This window comes from Panthera tigris, chromosome D3 (genome assembly GCF_018350195.1).
Source record: "Panthera tigris isolate Pti1 chromosome D3, P.tigris_Pti1_mat1.1, whole genome shotgun sequence".
Taxonomy (NCBI): Eukaryota; Metazoa; Chordata; class Mammalia; order Carnivora; family Felidae; genus Panthera; species Panthera tigris.
The window spans coordinates 58,345,146-58,362,965 of record NC_056671.1 but is presented as its reverse complement, the minus strand read 5'-3'; the positions used below and the strand labels follow the sequence as shown (position 1 = coordinate 58,362,965).

General features: G+C 51.5%; 1 protein-coding gene and 1 long non-coding RNA gene across 15 annotated transcripts in view; one reads left to right on the top strand and one right to left on the bottom strand.

Moving 5' to 3' along the window:
- Positions 1-17,820, top strand: part of CELF4 (CUGBP Elav-like family member 4) — a 296,488-nt gene that overhangs the window by 27,233 nt on the left and 251,435 nt on the right. The window lies entirely within an intron of this gene.
- On the bottom strand, positions 14,133-16,351 carry LOC122232423. The gene is made up of 2 exons (XR_006209766.1): positions 16,128-16,351; positions 14,133-14,926 (listed from the first exon to the last, which is right to left on the bottom strand). It is a non-coding gene; the product is annotated as an uncharacterized LOC122232423 (long non-coding RNA).

Sequence of the window (17,820 nt, the reverse complement as noted above, 5' to 3'; positions counted from 1 at the left end):
AAAATTCCATCCATAGGCTGGGCACCTTGCACAGGACCACACAGCTTGCAAAGACCAGAACCAGGCCTGGTTCTGGGAGGTCCTTCCACCATGGAGAGATAAGGAAAAGAGGCCATATCCCTACGCATAGGGCACAAAGAGTGGGGACCTTGGAGGTGCACATGGGGAGAGACCAGAGCCATCCTCCCTCTGTCCTGAAAACCTCCCGAAAGTCCCGCCCAGACGCGGGCTAGAGGCCGCCTGTGTTTTCAGATGTGGCCAGCAGAGGGCACCAGGAGTACTGAGCAGCCTCAACCATAGAGTGGTCTCACCCAGTTCTGGATTCAGAGCCTGAGGCCCTCGGGGCACAGGGCGTAGACATCTGCCCCCTCACACACCTGCGTGGGGTGAGGCAATTATGGGACACCAGATGGGAGAGCTACCTGAGCAGCTGCCACGTGGAGGTGGGCTCACAGAGCATGCTTGGGTGGACGAGAAGTCTCATGGCACTCCCAGAATGAGGCACATCCATAACGGTGGCACCTGGGGTTGAATGAAGGAGCTTTCTCCCATGATGGGCCTAAACCTGGTTGTGACATAAAATGGTGTACTTTCTGTAGTTTCCATTCGGAGAAATCAAAGGAAGGGGACTCTCTGACTCTCCATCTGTCACCACCTCTGAGGTTCATCCCTCAATCCCCGCAATCAACCAATGGGGAAGAGCTCCTGTCATTCTGTGCACGGGGAGTCAAGGTGGAGAGATCAGACCGAATGGTCCCCAAAGACGGCAATTTTCATGTCCTTTTGCAGACGCATGACAGAGAAGCAACGTCATTTTACATAGAACTGACCAGGAACCACTCTTCCTGCCTTAATGATAAAGGCCACTCACAGTTGGCACAGTTGCGTCACCCTTTTGCAGAAGACCACCCCCTGCCAAGGACTTCCCAGGGACCTTTCTTGAATAGAAGCCCTATTCCTGGCCAACCAGCCCAGGTCTTCCGAGTGTACACAGTCCCGCTTCAGTCCAGCCTGGCCGAAATTTCCCGAACTCCAAAGGATGTGGGTCTGAATTCAATTTTCCTTCCCACTCTGAGAACTAGTATATGTCTGGTTTGGGAGATGACAATTTGGAGACTCAGATGACCGTAATCATCAAGGTGGTGATACAGCAGGAGATGAGAGGGGAGAAGAGGAGGAAATGGAGGGAGAGGGACATGTGAGAGAGAAAGAGACGGGGCGGCCGGGAGCACAGAGTGACCAGGAGGGTGTCACCACCAGGCTGAGGATGGGTGACCAGGTGCACCAGCCAGTCCTGCTGCGGCACCGGGCCGGCGACGGCTAAGCTGCACGGTGTGACGTCAGGTCACGTCTGTCCCGGGCTCTGTGCGTGTGAATCTTGTGAAGTCAGTCAGCCAGAGCACCCTGGCAAGTCGGGGATCCTTCCCCAGCAGCACACAGCTCGTGCCAGCCGGGAGGTGTCATCCTCGTCGTTCTCCAGGCCCTTGGAGCTTTGTGTGCACGAGTCTGTGAGACATGCAGCGCGAGGCCGTCTGCATGAGCCTGTGGCTCTGTGAGGCAGATGTGCAGGTCGTGTGCGGGGGCGGGGGGTGGAGAGCGCGTCAGACTTGCCGGGCTGGGGGTGAGGACCTTCGGTCCTGTCTTCTGCCACTGACCAACTCACACCGCCGTCTCAGGGGGGTCACGCCTCTCTGGCTCCATCTCAGCCTCTGCAAATGCAAATGGCAACTCCTTCCTCACTTACTGCGCACGGATATTGTGACACTCGAAGTAGGCAAAGACGTGTAGGAAAGACATGCCCGGTATAGCCCTGTAGCTGAGACACCTAGCTCAGGCTGTCGCTTGGCCAGTTCTCTTGGAGAAGGGGTGGACAGACAGGAAAGCCGTAGAAGAGTCAAGCTCCGGGGAAGAGAGAGTTCCCAATTGTCGAACCCGCCTTTGGCCCCAAAGCTTGTCTTCTGCAGGGGTTCCCGCAGACCACCAGCCTCAGCCCAAGGCCACACTGCCCTGTGCGGCCTCAGCTCTCCCTGGGGAAGCCTGTTTGCCCCCCACCCCTCCTAACACCCCTCCAGGGAATACCCTCCCACTTCTCCCCATTGCTGCCAACACAGTGACTCAGAGTCATTTCCAAGGAAACCAAAAAAAAAAAAACAAAAAACGAAAGAAAGAAAAGAAAAAAGGAAAGGAAAGGAAAGGAAAGGAAAAGAAAGGAAAGGAAAGGAAAGAGATTCCAGGCATCAGGGGAAATTAACCACAAAGCAAGTGGTTCCAGAGGGGCACTGACAGCACCCAGGACACAGCTCGGGGCTCCCAGCATTGTCAACACCGTTCTCAGAGGAGGGGACATAAACAGGACATATGTGCAGGGGCGTGGGGAAGGAGATGAATGTTTCCCCAAAGTGGAAATTAAAGTTATCAATAACACTTTGTTGTCGTGTTTAGCCACAGGGCCCTCTCAGCTAAAGCAACCAAAGCAGAGCAGAGCAAAAGTTAGCAAGGGCCTTTTCACCAAGGGACGAATCCAGCTCTCCGTTCAGCATGGCCAGTTTGGGTCCAGATAGGTCTGGCTCAGCTAGCGCTGTGACAGCAGGGCACACTTGAGGGGGCTTCTCCTCAGGGTCCCCTCCCCCATTCCTGGTGGTCGCTCACCCTCCAGTGGGGCTCAGGGCCGGTGTGGATCCCACACACAGGATCCTGGGCACATAACTGTCTCCTTGAGCTCATGGTACCTATATACATCCTTAAACAACACACTGGTATGAATACTCTATCTGTAGCCCACAAAGGTGCACACACACACACACACACACACACACACACACACAGGAGTGTGTACCACACCAGGTGATGGGTTCCATTCAGTTTTCCTGTTAGTCCACTGTTGTTCTCTACTAACCGGGTAAAGTGAGTCAGGGCGAGGATCTTGCCATATGCACCTACGAGTTGCATGGGGACTGTCTGCTGGTTGGAAGTCTGAACCTCAGAGCCACGGGGCCGCTGGTTTTGGAGAACAGGAACAATTGGCTTCAGAATTTGTTCCAGACAGTGGCATTGGTCTCATTTTAACACTTCTGAAATGACCAACCAGGCAAGACAACAAAATGACGTAAATTGACCTAATAAGGTATGTACTGTCTTGTAGCTTTGAATATCAAGAGTTGGATTCTGCCTCGTCCAAATCATACAGAGATGTTATTTTTAATTCTAGAATTGCAAATCGTAGGCAGGAAGGATTGCCAGCAGGGCATTCCATAGAAGGAGAAGGCCCGGGTGCAGGGAGGCAGGCCCGGCAGCTGGGGCCCCAGGGTCGGCCCTCCTTCAGACAGCTTCCAGAGGAGAGGAGGGCAGAGGGCAGCTTTCCGCCAGCCCGCTGTGTAGACAGCTCTACCTCCCCGCCGCTGCCCCTCAGTCTCCCCTTGTTTCATAAAGTGTTGCGAGTGGCCTGGCTCCTGCCGGCGTGCAGGGCTCTGAGAGGCTCGTCTCCTCTCCTCTCCTCTCCTCTCTTCTCCTCCGAGGCTGAAACTGTGCAGACAATAGGCCAGCGTGGAAGTGTCTGCATTCATATTCAGTCCTCTGCCTTCCCTTCCCTCTCTTCCCCTCCCATTCCTTCCCCTCTGGCCCTGGGGATGTATTTTGCATCCTTTAAATGATCTTGTTTATTCTATGTGTCGGAATATAGTTATCTGAATATTAATTATGGCTTTAGTGAAGTTCATCGGTTGAATGCAGGAATTGAGAATTCCTCCTTCACTTTCAGCCACCTGCTTTGATTTCTCTGTTTATCTGCTTGACTGAGCTGAAATCAGTTTCTGTAAGTGAAAGTCGGCTGCTTGGAGCAGATGTTAATGCTCAGAAATAGTGTACGGTCTGCTATTAGCATAAGTAGCATGATGCTAATAAATAGAGGTGCGCAGTGCTGGTGGCCGTGGTGGCGGTTGGAACTGAGGGACGGCAGCCTGCCCGGTGACTGAGCCTGAGCACTGTCCAGGGGAAGAGGGAGAGGCCCGGCCTGGGTGCTGGGCACATCTCTGCCCAAGCCAGCCCCACCCTCCCGTCCTCAGCACCCCGTATGCAGCCGGCTGGGGGCCGATGATTAATGACGGCGAGGGCTGTAACCAAATTGTAGTGCCATTAGCACCAAGTCACGACTGACAACTAGATCTATCATCTCTGAGGTTCCTATCCAGCTAACTAATTTAACTATGTGAATACGGGAAACGCTGCTCTGATGCCATAAGGTAAATATTGCCAAAGCCAGGAGCCCACTGGTGACCGTCAGTAACGAATGAGAGAGGAGAAATCCATCAGGACCCAGTGGCCAGGTCCACAGCCCTGGTTGGGTCAGAGATCTGTCTTTGGAATGACTCCACCATCCACCCCCGTGGAGCCAGGTCTGGACGGGCAGCTAAAAAGTGGGGACCTGGCCAATCCAAGCCCCTGCCTCCAGGACCTCTCCTACTCCTTGCCCCCGACAGGGAGATGACAGGTGTCCTCACTCAGAGGACAGATGTGATCAAGGCAACACCTCTATCCCAATCCTCCGAATTTCCCCCATCTCTGCAGCTCCCCACTTTCTCCAGGAGAGGGACGTGCAGGCGCTTTGATGAGAAACAGGTGGGCCTCACTTGTCACAGGAGGTGCTCCTGAAATAGTGAAGGCAAATTGTTATTACCTTCATTTTTGTCTTCTTTCTTTCTTTCTTTCCAATGAATCCTATTGAAATGTGCTATGTTTGCTCATCAGAAGAGCCTTATAAGGAATCCTTTTTAGAAATGAAAGAATCCTCTGCATGTGAATAGTTGCCTTTTACTTCATCTGGTTTATGAGCTTGGGAGTCCCACACGGCCATGTTCCTTAAAGCCACCCCTTGAACTACAGGTGACTTATTCTCTGAATCAGAAAGCCCCCCGCTCAGATCACCCTCCTACCAGAGGGGGCAGTGACTAGGGAGGTTGGGGAGGCAGGGGGCAGAAACATGAACTCTGTGATGGAAACCCTTGATTCTCCAAGTCCTCTCCTGCCACGCTGGGGGCAGAGGTCTAATTGGCTCTCTGTAGCTCAGCAAATGTGGCACCCTCTCTGGGGTGCCCCGACTCCCATCCAGGGAACCGGGGATGAACTCATGGGATGATGTCTACGAAAGCAGACATTTCAGAAGACTCCAAGCACTCCAACAGTGTGACGGAGACATTTGTGCACAAGTACACATGTTGTTCTGCCTTGGACCTACAGACCCCAGCCCTGATTAAAGCCAAGGGCATGGTATCCGGAGTGACCGAACCAGCTTGCAGAAAGGCTTCACGCTGCATGTGGCCACCCACACCAGTAAGCTCAGAAGAAAATAATGGCAACAACCCAGATAATTCTGGGAAATTTAACTTCCATAAGAGATATCCAGATAATGGAAACAGAAAGACAGACCTCAGGCGCCTGAACAATTCTACAGTGCCCCCCTTTTCAGAGAAATGCACTAAGACAATAACTTTAGGTAATCGATAACTACCTCAGTAGATAATACACACCCTGTGTATAGCACTTTCTCTTTTGCAAAGTTCTTTCTTCACTTTTCTCTACCCTGAGGTTCGAAACTGCTCTATGAGGACAGTGGGACAGGAATTGTTATCCCAACTGACAGATGAGAAAACTGAGTTTGAATATCATTGCCAAGGGAGGGAGGGCAGTTATTTCCATTGACAAAAGGCTAGGTTCATTTTTGTCAGAAAAAATAACACTGTGTCACTTGACTTTTTTTTCTTCCTTATCTTCCAGAAAATAAAAAGTCAAACTCGTGACCCATGTGCCCTAATCTGGTTATCACAGGTGGGAAGGTGTATATTTCCCCTGCATCCCTCAAAGAGGCTGTTATCATTTCCTTTAAAGATGTGTTCTCTAATCAGAAAGCTATTCCAGATGTAAATGGGATACAGTCTCCCCAAAAGATAGCATCCACCGCTCCATCCGTTATTGCACACACTCTGGGCAGGAGTTACAAAGGTGACTGAGATGCAGTCCCTTCCCTCAAAATACCTACAAAGAAATAAAATACAAAGCAGCATTTTCCCGAACTGCCACAGGAGCACACATTCAAAGTGCGGGGAATGTTCCAAAGAAGAAAGGCTGTCTCCTGAGGGGATGACTTGGGGAGCGACTGCACAGGGTGCCCTTCGATCTCGGCCTTGATGAATGGCTATGATTGCGAAATGCAAAGATCAGCAGAAGTGCCCTCTGCAAGGAGAAGGCTGCCTGAATAAGGCCAAGAGGAGCGGGCCAGGCAGGGCGGCCCCCTGCGCGGACCAGGCAGAGGGAGCTGCCCTAGGTGCTCCAGGAATTAGAGCCACAGTTGGGGAGCAGGGGCCATGCGCTCAGGCCCTTGCTCCAAGGGCGTTCCTGGTGTTGGCACGCAAGAGATTAAGGCCAGAAGTAACAGAGAGATCCTGACGGGAGCTGGGGATGAGCCTAGATCACTCACCGCCCTGTAGTGACCAAAGTAGACCAGTGCCCTACCCCCCTGACCTCTGTGTGCCCTGCACTCAAGAACCCCAGCTGCACTGGTTCCCCTCACTCGAGGCTGCATCCCACATCCGGAAAGCCCTGCGGGACAGGGCCTCCAGCTTGGGCACAGGAGAACAGCAACTCCACCATGGAAAGCCTCCATTCCCAAACTTCTGTCGCCAGAGACCCTCATTTGGTTCCCTCCCACCCCCAAGTCCTCTGCTTCCTTAAAGGTTTTTGCCTTTAAAACAAACTGCTGTTATTAAATAAATAATTGATTCCCTTCCCCATTTTTTATTAATCAAAGGCTAATCAGAGGCGCAGATCGGCATGCAGCAACCAGTGTTAGCCACACGGAGTGGATATAATTCTTGCTAAAAGCAGCGAGGTGCTATTTTTGTTTTCCCCGTGCAGCCTCATCAAGGGGACATGTGTAATTTCCATTTGGCTTTGTGAAATACTGAGAAAGACCTTGGCTTCTGGGATTCCAGGTTGGCAAACTCAGCTAAAGAGTCCACACCCTCAAGGGATCCTGGAGGCCTGGAGAGGGGACACTTTGGGGACCCTGCTCCCACATGGTGGGGACCAGCTGCTGGAGAGAAGGGTCTGCTGGCATGTGGCAGCTCATCAGGATAGGCAGCTCAGGACCCAAAGAGACTTCCAGGGCCAAGATTCAGGCTGGAACCTGCTGTGGACAGAGGCTGAGGGTCCCCGGGGCCCCTCAACAAGCCTGTGACTTCACCCAGCTCCTTCTGTCCCATAGCCAGTCCCCACTCCAGCTCCTAGTCCTGGCAGACAAGACCCCTTCTAAACGCCCACCCTTCCCTTGCTGGCACCACCCCCAGCTTAAAAGATACTACTGGCAACATCATGGTTCTACGACCTGGACCAGATTCTTATCAGTCCTTTTTCTTTTTTTTTTTTAATCCTGCTGACTTTTTTCCTTCCTTTTTTTTTTTCTCCCTCTCTCTGTACTTATTGATCCCAAACGAGGAAAAAGTCTATTAATCCTAAACCCAGAGAAGATTAGAGATAGGGCCGAAAGGGCTTGTCAGGACAGAGCCACACGGGCATTATCTCCTGGGAAGGTGACCACATCACCAGCAGGAGGAGGAAGGGGAACAAAGGAAGTAAAACAAAGAGTGGCTGCTCCAGGAAGCAAACATGATGCTGAGAAGGATCCTCCAATCTCCCCTCCTCAACCACCTCCCGCCCTTCCTCCGGGATGGGAAGTTGGGAGGAGGTAAGGGGCAATAATTATGGTCATAGCCCACCTGCCAGCCCTTCTCCATTCTCAAAGCACCTTCTTGGGCAGGCAGAGAGGAGTTTTCATCTCCATTGAGGCCACAGAAGCCTGAGACCTTGCACAGGGTCACCCACGATCGGGATAGCATTGGGTGATAGCCCTGTCCCGTCCAGTATGTGGAAGCCTGTTTGGGACTGCAGGACTGCTGGAGTGGCACTTGGCAAGGGTACAGGGGAACTGGATGACCCACCAGAGACTCAGGCAAGTTCCATAACCTCTCTCTGCCTCAGTTTCCTCTCTCTATAAAACAGACACAATAATTGTAAGAACCTTACAGGGTTATGGTGAGAATTATGAGATCATATGTTAGTCTTATTATTAATAAATCACGATTATTACATCTTCATCCAAAGTTCAGGAAAAGAGTCCTGCTCACTGTCCTCTGCAAGATGGACAAGGGGTACAGTCTTTAGGGACAATACAACAGTAAGACCATGTGTCAACGATGATGTAACCAAAAGACCTTGGATCTGTGCAGTGACCGTCATCCACTCTGTGTGCAGGTTGCATGGCAAACCCACAAAACTATCCACGGCAGCCCTTGGGGACCCAGGCTGTGGGTCTCAGCCTCTCTCCACACCCTACTCCTCACTGACTGAATCAGAATCCCTTGGGGGTGAGGCTCAGGCACCATAACTTTTCAGGTGTAGACACTGAGGCCAAGGAAAGTCAAATCCGTGTCCAAGCTGGGGTGGCTACCGAGTGGTAACTGGGTGCCAATTCCCCTAGGAATAGGATCTACCCTGTCCTGCAGCTAGTACCACACCATGGTCTCCCTCAAAAGGTCAGCCCTAGCTTTTCCAGAAATCCACCAGGTGCAGGCAGAGCAAGTCCAGAAGCTTCTGGCTTCCCATGCCCATGGGAAGACAAGGCAGCAGGCTGTCTCACCTCCTGGAATACCTCTTCTTCCAGTTCCCCTGCCTCCATTCCTCTCTCCAGCTTCCTCGATGTGGGAGCTGGTGCCAGACTGTTTGGATGCTCCCTTGTTTATATGCTTCGCTGAAGACCTCCCTCATGCAATGAGTCTGCCATTCTCCATCCAGCCAAGACTGACGCTAAGGTCAAAGATGCTGTCTGCAGGCTGAAGGGCAACTCTACCGATGTCATCTGGGATGCAGCACTAGATAGACAGGGAGCTCTGTGTCCTGGCCACCTCTCAGGCTCACCAGGTGAGAGGATGAAGTCAGGATCATCCATCCAACCACTTCCTGAGAACCAGATACATGCATTAGGTCATTGGTTCTCCCACAAACACTGGGAGGCTGGAACTGTTACTATCCCCATTTTACAGATGAGGGCACTGAGGCACAGAGGGACTTGCCTGGTCAACAGCAGTCTTGTGGGTATGGTTCTTTTTTGTTGTTGTTGTCATGTGTATTTATTTTTGACAGAGAGAGAAAGAGAGAAAATGCAAGCAGGGAAGGGGCAGAGAGAGAGGGAGACAGAGAATCCCAAGCAGGCGCCGCACTGTCAGCACAGAGCCCCACTGAGGGCTCGAACTCACAGACCGTGAGATCATGACCTGAGCCAAAATCAAGTCAGACATTTAACTGACTGAGCCACCCAGGTGTGTGAGAGTCTGGTTCTTAACCCTGTGCTGAACCACCTTCACATGTGGGTCCTACTCTAGAGCTCAGTCCCCTAGAAAGCAACTGTGGGATAAAAAAAAAATAAAGCGATGAGCTAGGAGCAGATGGCTTGTTTTTTGTTTATTACCTACTTGAAATTATGTCAGTTAGACTCCAAGTTACTGATCTACAGAAGAATAACGGCAAAAGGGATGGTTTGGTACAGTGGGGGGAAATGCTGAACCAGGAGGCTGGGGTGCTGAGGTTTTTAAATTATTATTATAAAAATAACCCACACACAGTAAAAAGTACAAAGGGGTATATAATGAAGCGGGATTCTCCCTCCCATTAGAGACCCCATCCCACTCACCAGAAGGAGCAGTTTTTTGGGCATTCTCCCGGAAATATGTCAAGTACAGACAGGCACGTGCAAACACACCCACAGACACTTTCTGTTGTGGGAATTGGAATATGCTCCTGACGTTGCTATGCACCTTGACCTTTGACTTTCCATTAGATCTCGGACCTTTCCAAGTCAGCATGCCTGAGGATCAACTTACTCCATTTAGTAGCTGCAGAGTATCTAGTTGTCCAGATACTCAGTAATTTATCACAGCCAGGTCCCCACGGACAATTAGGTTCTTTCTAGTTTTGTTTTATTTTATTACAAATCACACACAATCAACATCTTTGTGCACATCTGCTGCACATAGGCACGCTTCCACCTGTAGAATAAATTCTTCCAAGTGAAATTATTTCAGTAGATTTGAGCATTGTACATGTTGACTGACATTTGCTTCCAAAGAGATTGTATCCGTTAAGCTCTCATTAATTTTTTTGGAGCCCTATTCTCCCAAACTCCTTACTGACATTGTGTCTACCCAGAAAACAATTTATGTCAAGACTTGGGTTTCTATTCCTGCCTTGACACCAGATATGAGGCCTTGACCAAGTCACCCTGCAGTCTGGGCCTCAGCTGCCTCATTTGCGACCTGAAGGTCAGACTAGCTGATCTGTAAGGATCCCTTCAGCTCTTCCTGTCTGTGATTTTAAGTGTATCTATCCAGTGGCTGCAGTGTGTTAAACTCTGCTGAAGCCCTGAGTTCTCCCAGCCTAAAGGAATCTAAAATCCAGTTGGGGTGTAGAACACACCCTGAGAAGGAGCCACTTGGGAGAGTCTGAAATCAAGAGTGAAGTTGAGTGGTTTAGTCCACAGGCTTGTAAAAGGTCAAGGAGAGCGATGTCAGGTGTCTATAGCCAGGGCGGCTCCTTGGAGGCAGCACTTTTGTGGAAGGAGCAGGAAAATGCACAGAGATGGTCTGTTGTAGATGACAAATGACAATAGGAAACATTTTATCCTGCTCCTTCCCAGATCCTGGGAAGCCAACCCAAATCCACTCTCTCCCCATCTACCCCACTATGGGTTTGTTTTCCCACAGGGGACTGAAACCCGTGTCTCCCAGCGTGGTTTGATGTTCCAGCTCCCTAAGGATCAGGTCCTACACCAGCGGTTTCACTACGTACTGGATTCTTCATAGAAACATCAGTTCAGTTTGCTGTTTTTGGGGGAGGGGAAATTCTACACATAAACCTTGATTAACCCAAGTTCTCAGAAAATGGAAGATTCTAATTAATTCTGTTTTCTGGGTCATATAGGGTAAAAAGGGTTTGGAGGAGGCTCAAGGTCCCTGTCAGCTTCAGTCAGCCCCTGCTGGTGACCCCTGTCCAGCGGGGTACACATACTGGCCACCTCTGCAGGCAAGGCTTCCAGTAGCCAGACATTGTTGTGGGTTGAAAAGATGAGTTCAGGCGCCGTTTTGGGCTTTGGTATGCTCTACGAAGCACAGAGCTTGCTGTCTTCTTGATACTTGCGCTCATTTGCCAAGGGCTTGGCTCATCTTCCTGAAACAGGAGTGGGGACAGTGGAAAGAGCATGTGCAGTGGGTGCAGGGTCCTCCTGATGTTATGCTATGTGGGGCTCACATACGTTAAGAGTATTGACCATGGTTTGTTACAGACGGAGAGCCTTTTAGTTTAACTTTCCACACTATAGATAAGGAAACTGAGGCCCAGGGATGCAAGGTGGCTTGTTTCAGAGCTCTCAGAACATTGGGGTGGTGACCACGTGCTACAAGTCAAGCTCTTTCAGGATGGACAGGTTGCGTGACTATCCCATAAAGGGCAGAGCTGGGGCTCAAACTGTACCCACTGGGCACCAAATCTTTCCCCAGAAGGTTCCCAAGGGCCTAAAAATCCCTTCTCTCTGGGTTTTGGAACCTGTTTGTCAGAAGGGGGACCTACAGTCTATATTTTAGAGGGCACCTCACATAACCCTGAGGTGGGCTGTTGGTATGAAAGATGTCCCTCTACGATAGGCTGCTTTCAATGGTCCAACTAAAAATCAGTCTTAAAGAGTTATATTTTTCATGCAAGTGGCTGTAGCCCAAGTCTCCCCCTCCCAAGCACGGAGCACTGGCTAGAGGAGCTGGAAAATCCTTGCCAGTCCCCACAGGTTATAAGCAGTCTCACAGCCAGGCAGATGTCAGTCACCTCTCTAGGTATAATATCTACCTCCTTTGAAGGGTGCTTGTGAGTTGAAATAAAATGTACCTTCTAACACCTTTAAAAAGGCTGCCTCACCCTAAGACCAGGCATAGTCCTATTCCTGGCCCTGCTGCTGTCTGGCCATGCCGCGGTTCTCTGCCACTATTCCTCCAGAGCTAAAGAGAAGATACAATCATTTCCACACCACCTACCTTCCAGAGCTGCGGGGATAATTGAGGTCAGTGATGCTCAAACTTCAGTGCTCTTCAGAGCCCCTGGAGGGCTGGTTAAACACAGATGGCCGAGCCCCTCCCCAGAGTTTCTGATTCAATAGATGGGTAAGGCCTGAGAATTTTGCATGTCTAATAAATTCCTAGTTGATGCCCATGGGCCCATACTGCAGGTCTGGGGCCACCTTTTGAGCACTGTGAACAAGGGAACTTGCAAAAGGGATTTTTATTATTAAAAAATGCAGGACCCTTCTTTAAAGTAAAAAAGTACTATTTACTCAATGCCAACACCATACCTGATAAATTTCAATTTCATCAATCTCATTTGCTCATCTAAGAACCTATGGAAATTTTAGGAGATATTATAGACCAATCAGCTAGTCACCAAATGAGCCCACACCTGACAAATGAGCCTACTCCCTCCCCACCCTTTAGGAATGGTCAACTCAAGAAACCAGAAGACTCTCTTCTCCACCACCCCCCCCCCCACCCCACACACACACACAAAAGCTTGTTCCCATGGAGAACATGTCTGGCTCCTACACACCCCTCCAGCTGTACAAACCTGGTCACAGACACCCAGAACCCACACATACACAAACATGCAAGGTTGCTCCCACCCCCTCCACACACCCTGGAAACCCACCTGCAAAAAGGCTCTGTCTGCGGTGAGCACAGCTGTCTCCCCATCTAGATGTGGGGGTCCTCTCCTAACATGGGGCTATTGTCTGAGTTAGAAGGAACAAGTTAAAAATGGAAAAGATTCCCAGAAGTCATTAACCCCAAATCAGAAGGGCCTGATGTTGGTTCCTATTGGTGAAGACACGTGTTAATGGGCATGAAGTCTGGAGGGAGGGCCATTGGCCTAGGCTGGCGGTGGCTGTAGGCGGCAGGGGCAGTCACCACAGGGCTTGGAGCACTCAGGGGCGACGGGCAGCTAGAGCCACCCTGTGGCCAGCTCAGGAGGGAAGGGGAGGCAGAGAAACACAACAGAAAGGGTGGTCCCACGAGCAGGAGGCACCGAAGAAAGAGGAGAGGTTTTAACAAAGAGAAAAAGGAGGAGGGCAGAATGAGAAAGGGAGGGCTGGAGATCGAGAAGCCCCGGGGAGAGGAAGGGAGGCGCAGACAAAGACAGCGGCAAGCCGACAGCGGGATGGACCCACGCCGCCAGACTGGAGCGTCCCAACCCCGGCCCGCTGGGGCTCCTGTCAGCTGCTGAGGTCACTGACATTGACCCCCTGGGGGCCACGGCCAGAGCGCACAGGGAGCGGGAGCGGAGCGCGGGACGCAGCTCGCCACCCCCAGGGGGCGATGGCCGGCGCGGGGGAGGCGGATGGAGGAGCCCACTCTTTTTCTTCTCCTCCCCCCTCCCTGCCCTTAATGGCTCGGTAATTGATTGGCCCCGCGTCCTATTTTCACCGCGGGCGGCCGGCGCCAGAGGTCGGCTAATATCAATATTTCCCGCGGCTGCTCCGCGGTCTAGATCTTCCTGCTCCAGGCCGCCCCGCCGGCCGAGAATTTACCTTTGGTTTAACAAGAAGTGGGAGCTGAGTCAGGGATTAGGGCTTGTCAAGTCAAGTCAACACAAATAAAAAAAAAAAAAAAAAAGAGGGGGGGATGGGGAAAGAGGAAAGACATTCGTCAACTCGGGGAGCAATCACGACAGCCTGGGGTTAATTGTGGGAAGGAGGAGGGAGGAAGCCAAGGAGGGAGGAGGTGGCGGCAAAGAGGCAGGGCAGGGAAGAGATGAATGAGGAGGGAGACAGAAAGGGATTTTAAAAGACCATGGAATCCTTATTCCTGTGGTTGGCATTTGAAGCCATCTGTAATTGGCCATTTTCCTTCTTCCCACCCACCTTGTCACCCCGCAGCCACCAACACCACTCACACAGGCACCCCTGCAGCCTGACCCATTTCCTTACCTCTCCCTCCCCCATAATATTTTCTGGTCCTACTTTAAGTGGCTCTTTCTCTCCAACCAGATGTGACTCATTCAAGGCAGAGAGAACTAACATTTATGGAGTATTGCTGTATGCCAGGCACTGTGCCAGGTGATAATCAAATATTAGCTCATTGAACCTCCTCAACAGCCCAGAAGACAGGCTCCATGGGTGCAGGGCAGGGGCTGTCCACTCCCCTCGATACACAGCACCCGGCTTCCTTCGTGTAGCTCATTCACAGTGGCGATGTGTTGAAAGATGGAATAAACGTACAAGCAAACGGCAGCCAGCCCATGCAGCGCAGACACTGTGGACGCTCGGCGAGCCTGAATGGGTTGCCCAAAGCCATACACTGTCCTCTCTTCCACTCCTCCTGTCTTCACTTCTTGTTCAGTGATTACCTGTAGATGATTGGTTTGTGGCTCTTTATTAAAGACGGTGTAGAGACTCATGTTCCGCACTGGGATGCAGGACCAGGAGGTGGTGGCAAGAGACTTTGTGAGACAAAGAGCAGGGCAGCCAAAATACCGTCCAAGTGGGAGTCCTCTCAGCAAACCATGGGGGTCTCCACCTGCCCCTAGGCCCCATTCTGCCCACAGCCCGAGCTGCAGGAGTCTGTCGATGAGCATCCCATGAAGTGCCCGAATTTCCCAGAACCGCACAGGGCTAGCGGTACTCCCCCAGAGAGCCTGTCTCCCCAGGCTGGATCACCAAACTTCTTATCCTCGGTCAGAACTGCGCTTGTGTGTCTCAGGATCTCAGAGCTGGGGCAGCCCGGGGATTGGAACACATGGTGGGTCCAAGTGGTAAACGATGACACTGGTTCCTCCAGGACACTGACCTCACCTGCAGGGGAGGTAGGGGGTATGACTGGATTTCCTGATACCCCAGAAGAACATCTGGGGTCCCTGTGAGCCCTGCTCCTGGCCCCAAGAGACCCGAAAGAGGGTGAGTGGATCCAGATCAACTCTGACCTTTCAAGAGCTGCCCAACACCTCTCTTAATGCTTCTGCAGATCCATGGGGTCCCTGTGTCTGTTCCTACTCTGATCGGAGGGCTGAAGGCTCCCAAACCCAGCACATCTGCACATGTGCCCTGCCACACGGTGAGCCCTCAGGGAAACAGAAAGAGGAAAGCTAAGCAGTCCCCACCCCCACGTTCCCAGTCTAGTTGTAGAGAACAAACCTGTGCACTGCCAACCAATTACAGAACAATGTAAGGGGGCGTTACATCATCCTGTGGTTCTTTACACTGAGAATTCAGCAGAGTTCAGATACAGAAGAGCTCAGCGTGGCTGGACTGATTGGGATGGTTTTGTGGAGGAAGGGGGACAGGGAAGGGGTGAACGCAGTGCCAAAAACTAGAGGTGGATGGAACTGATGAAGGGGCCTGGGAGACTGGAAGTTACCCTGTAGAGTGAGCTCAGAGAGGCTGGAAGGAAGCCAGAGAGCAGAGATATGGCCCCAGGGCCTTCAGTGGGCCCTGCTGCCCCATCAGCAGGTGTAAAGTGAGGATGGGGCCTCCGTGATGGCCTGGGGCTCTGTCAAACAAACAATCCTGCGCCTGTTGAAAATTCCTCAGAGCCCTCCCTCAGCTCTTCTCTCAATCTCCCTGCTAATGTGAGTGAGGAGCATCATGACTTTTACAGATATGATTCATTGCCCCCTCCAACACACACACACACACACACACACACACACACACACACCCCTATCTTGTCCACCTGGCAGAGTCTTAGCAGACAGATAAGTATATTTCTCCTTGTGGTTGATTCCCGAATCCCAATCTCAGTCCATCCCCCATCGGTGTCAGCTCTCTCCCTGAGTCCTGGTCCGGCTAGGGGCATAGGAAGATGTGTGCTCCCTGCTGCCTGGGGCTTATGCCTGGTGCAGGCCAGCATAGAAGAAGCCAAGTTGGTCACTGTGCTAAGTGGTAGACAGTGGAAGGCAAGGGCAGGCATACAAGGACAGGAAGAGGTTGCAGGGATCATAAGAAGTGGGACCAATTTAGAACATAATCCAAGAGCTGCCCTTTAGTGAGGTCTCACCACTCTGTGCTGGCCACCTGCTTCCATGAACTCCTTCAGTCTTCACATTTCTACCAGAAGGGAGGTGCTGTTTCTCTTCTCTTACAGATGGAGAAACAGAGGCCACAGGAGGTTAAGAGCAGAGGTTAGTGGCAGAGATGGGGTTTGACCCCTGGGCTGCCAACTTAGGAGCCTCAATTCTTAAACTCACTGGTGCTGTGTGATGATAACCTGCTGTAACCAGGTGGCTGGAGAAAACAGCAAGTCCCTTTGTGACTTCATAAAGAGGGAACTCGATTTTCCCGTATTCCAGAGGGGGTACGTGAGATGGTGTCCCCTGCTCTCTGTGACTGTCACTCCTTCGGCCCTCCTGCCTGCTTGGCAGGATGAAGGACAGGTTTTCATAGGCAGACAGGAGAGGCCAGGGTCATCGCCGGCAAAGGCTCACCCAGCGCTGCTCCTGCCGCCCAGACGTGTGCTCTGATCGTCCGCTGAAAATGTCACGCGGGAGACAGGCACGCTCTGATCTTCAGAGAGCTGCGGTGCATCTGTGATGACATGTGGGCATCAAGATTTGCATATTTATTATAGATAAGCTGTCAAAATGTATGTTGTCAATTTCACCTTATACTCCAGATTTAATGGTGCGCGTAAAGGACAGAAAATCTTTAATATTAATATTAATATGATTTTAGATTATAAGACCGCATTGTAGATATCAATCAGCCAACCCTTAAGGACATGTCACTCGAGTTGATATAGTTTATAGAAAATTAATGTAATCCATCCTGTATGATCTATTACAGGGGCATGAAGAGAAAAAAGAGCGTGTGTGCTTGGGGCGGGGGCTGGGGGGCCATTATTACTTGCCACAGTTCTCCATACGTGCTCATTTGTGTTCGTGCCTGAAACATCAGAAGGGGAATTGGCGGATTTCAGACTCGGCACGGACCTTGGGGATCCCCCGTGCCAATGCTGTCACTTTGCTAGGAGGAAAGGAAGGCCCAGCAAGGGGAGTGATGGGGCCACCGTCACTCAGCTTGTTGGTGGCAGAGGTGAGCCTGCGCTTTGTGAGGGCTCTCTGCACGTTGCCCAGTGTGCCCCGTGACTCCCTGATATACTCCCATCCTCCCCCTCATCCCCAGTTATAGGAGGCTGCTCGGGAAGGTGGCTTCTTCATCTGTTTCAAAAGATCCCAGGGATCCCCTGGTCTTCGAAGGACTCCTCCCCATGAAGAGGGGCCTGCAGGGCCTTGGCCATGGACAGAAGGGCTTTCCTGGTGATTGCAGAAGTGCCAGCATGGTCTCAAAGCCCCCACTGCTCACTCTACCTGTGTTCTGACACCTGAGGCTTTGGCACTGACACTCTTCTTACTTAAATCATGGACTAAACATCTATTAGGGGCATGGCAGTATGATGGGAATAGAGTGACCACCAAGAACTGTTCTCTCTGGGTGGGAAGGGATAATCCCAGGAACGTCTTAGAACCTGGGCTGAAGCCCCTGCCCCAGCCTGAGGTGGTGCCATCAGCATTAGTTAAGCCCTCGGGTTTCTGAAATGGACCTTTTTGTTCCCAAGTGCCACCCAGGCTAGATGAGGCCTCCAGGGAGCAGCAGTGGCTCCTGGGCTCCCAGCTCTTCTCTCAGGTCCTGTTGTCCCCACTGCCTACCCAGCCACCCACACCCAGCTGCCTTCAACTATGCAGAAAAAACTC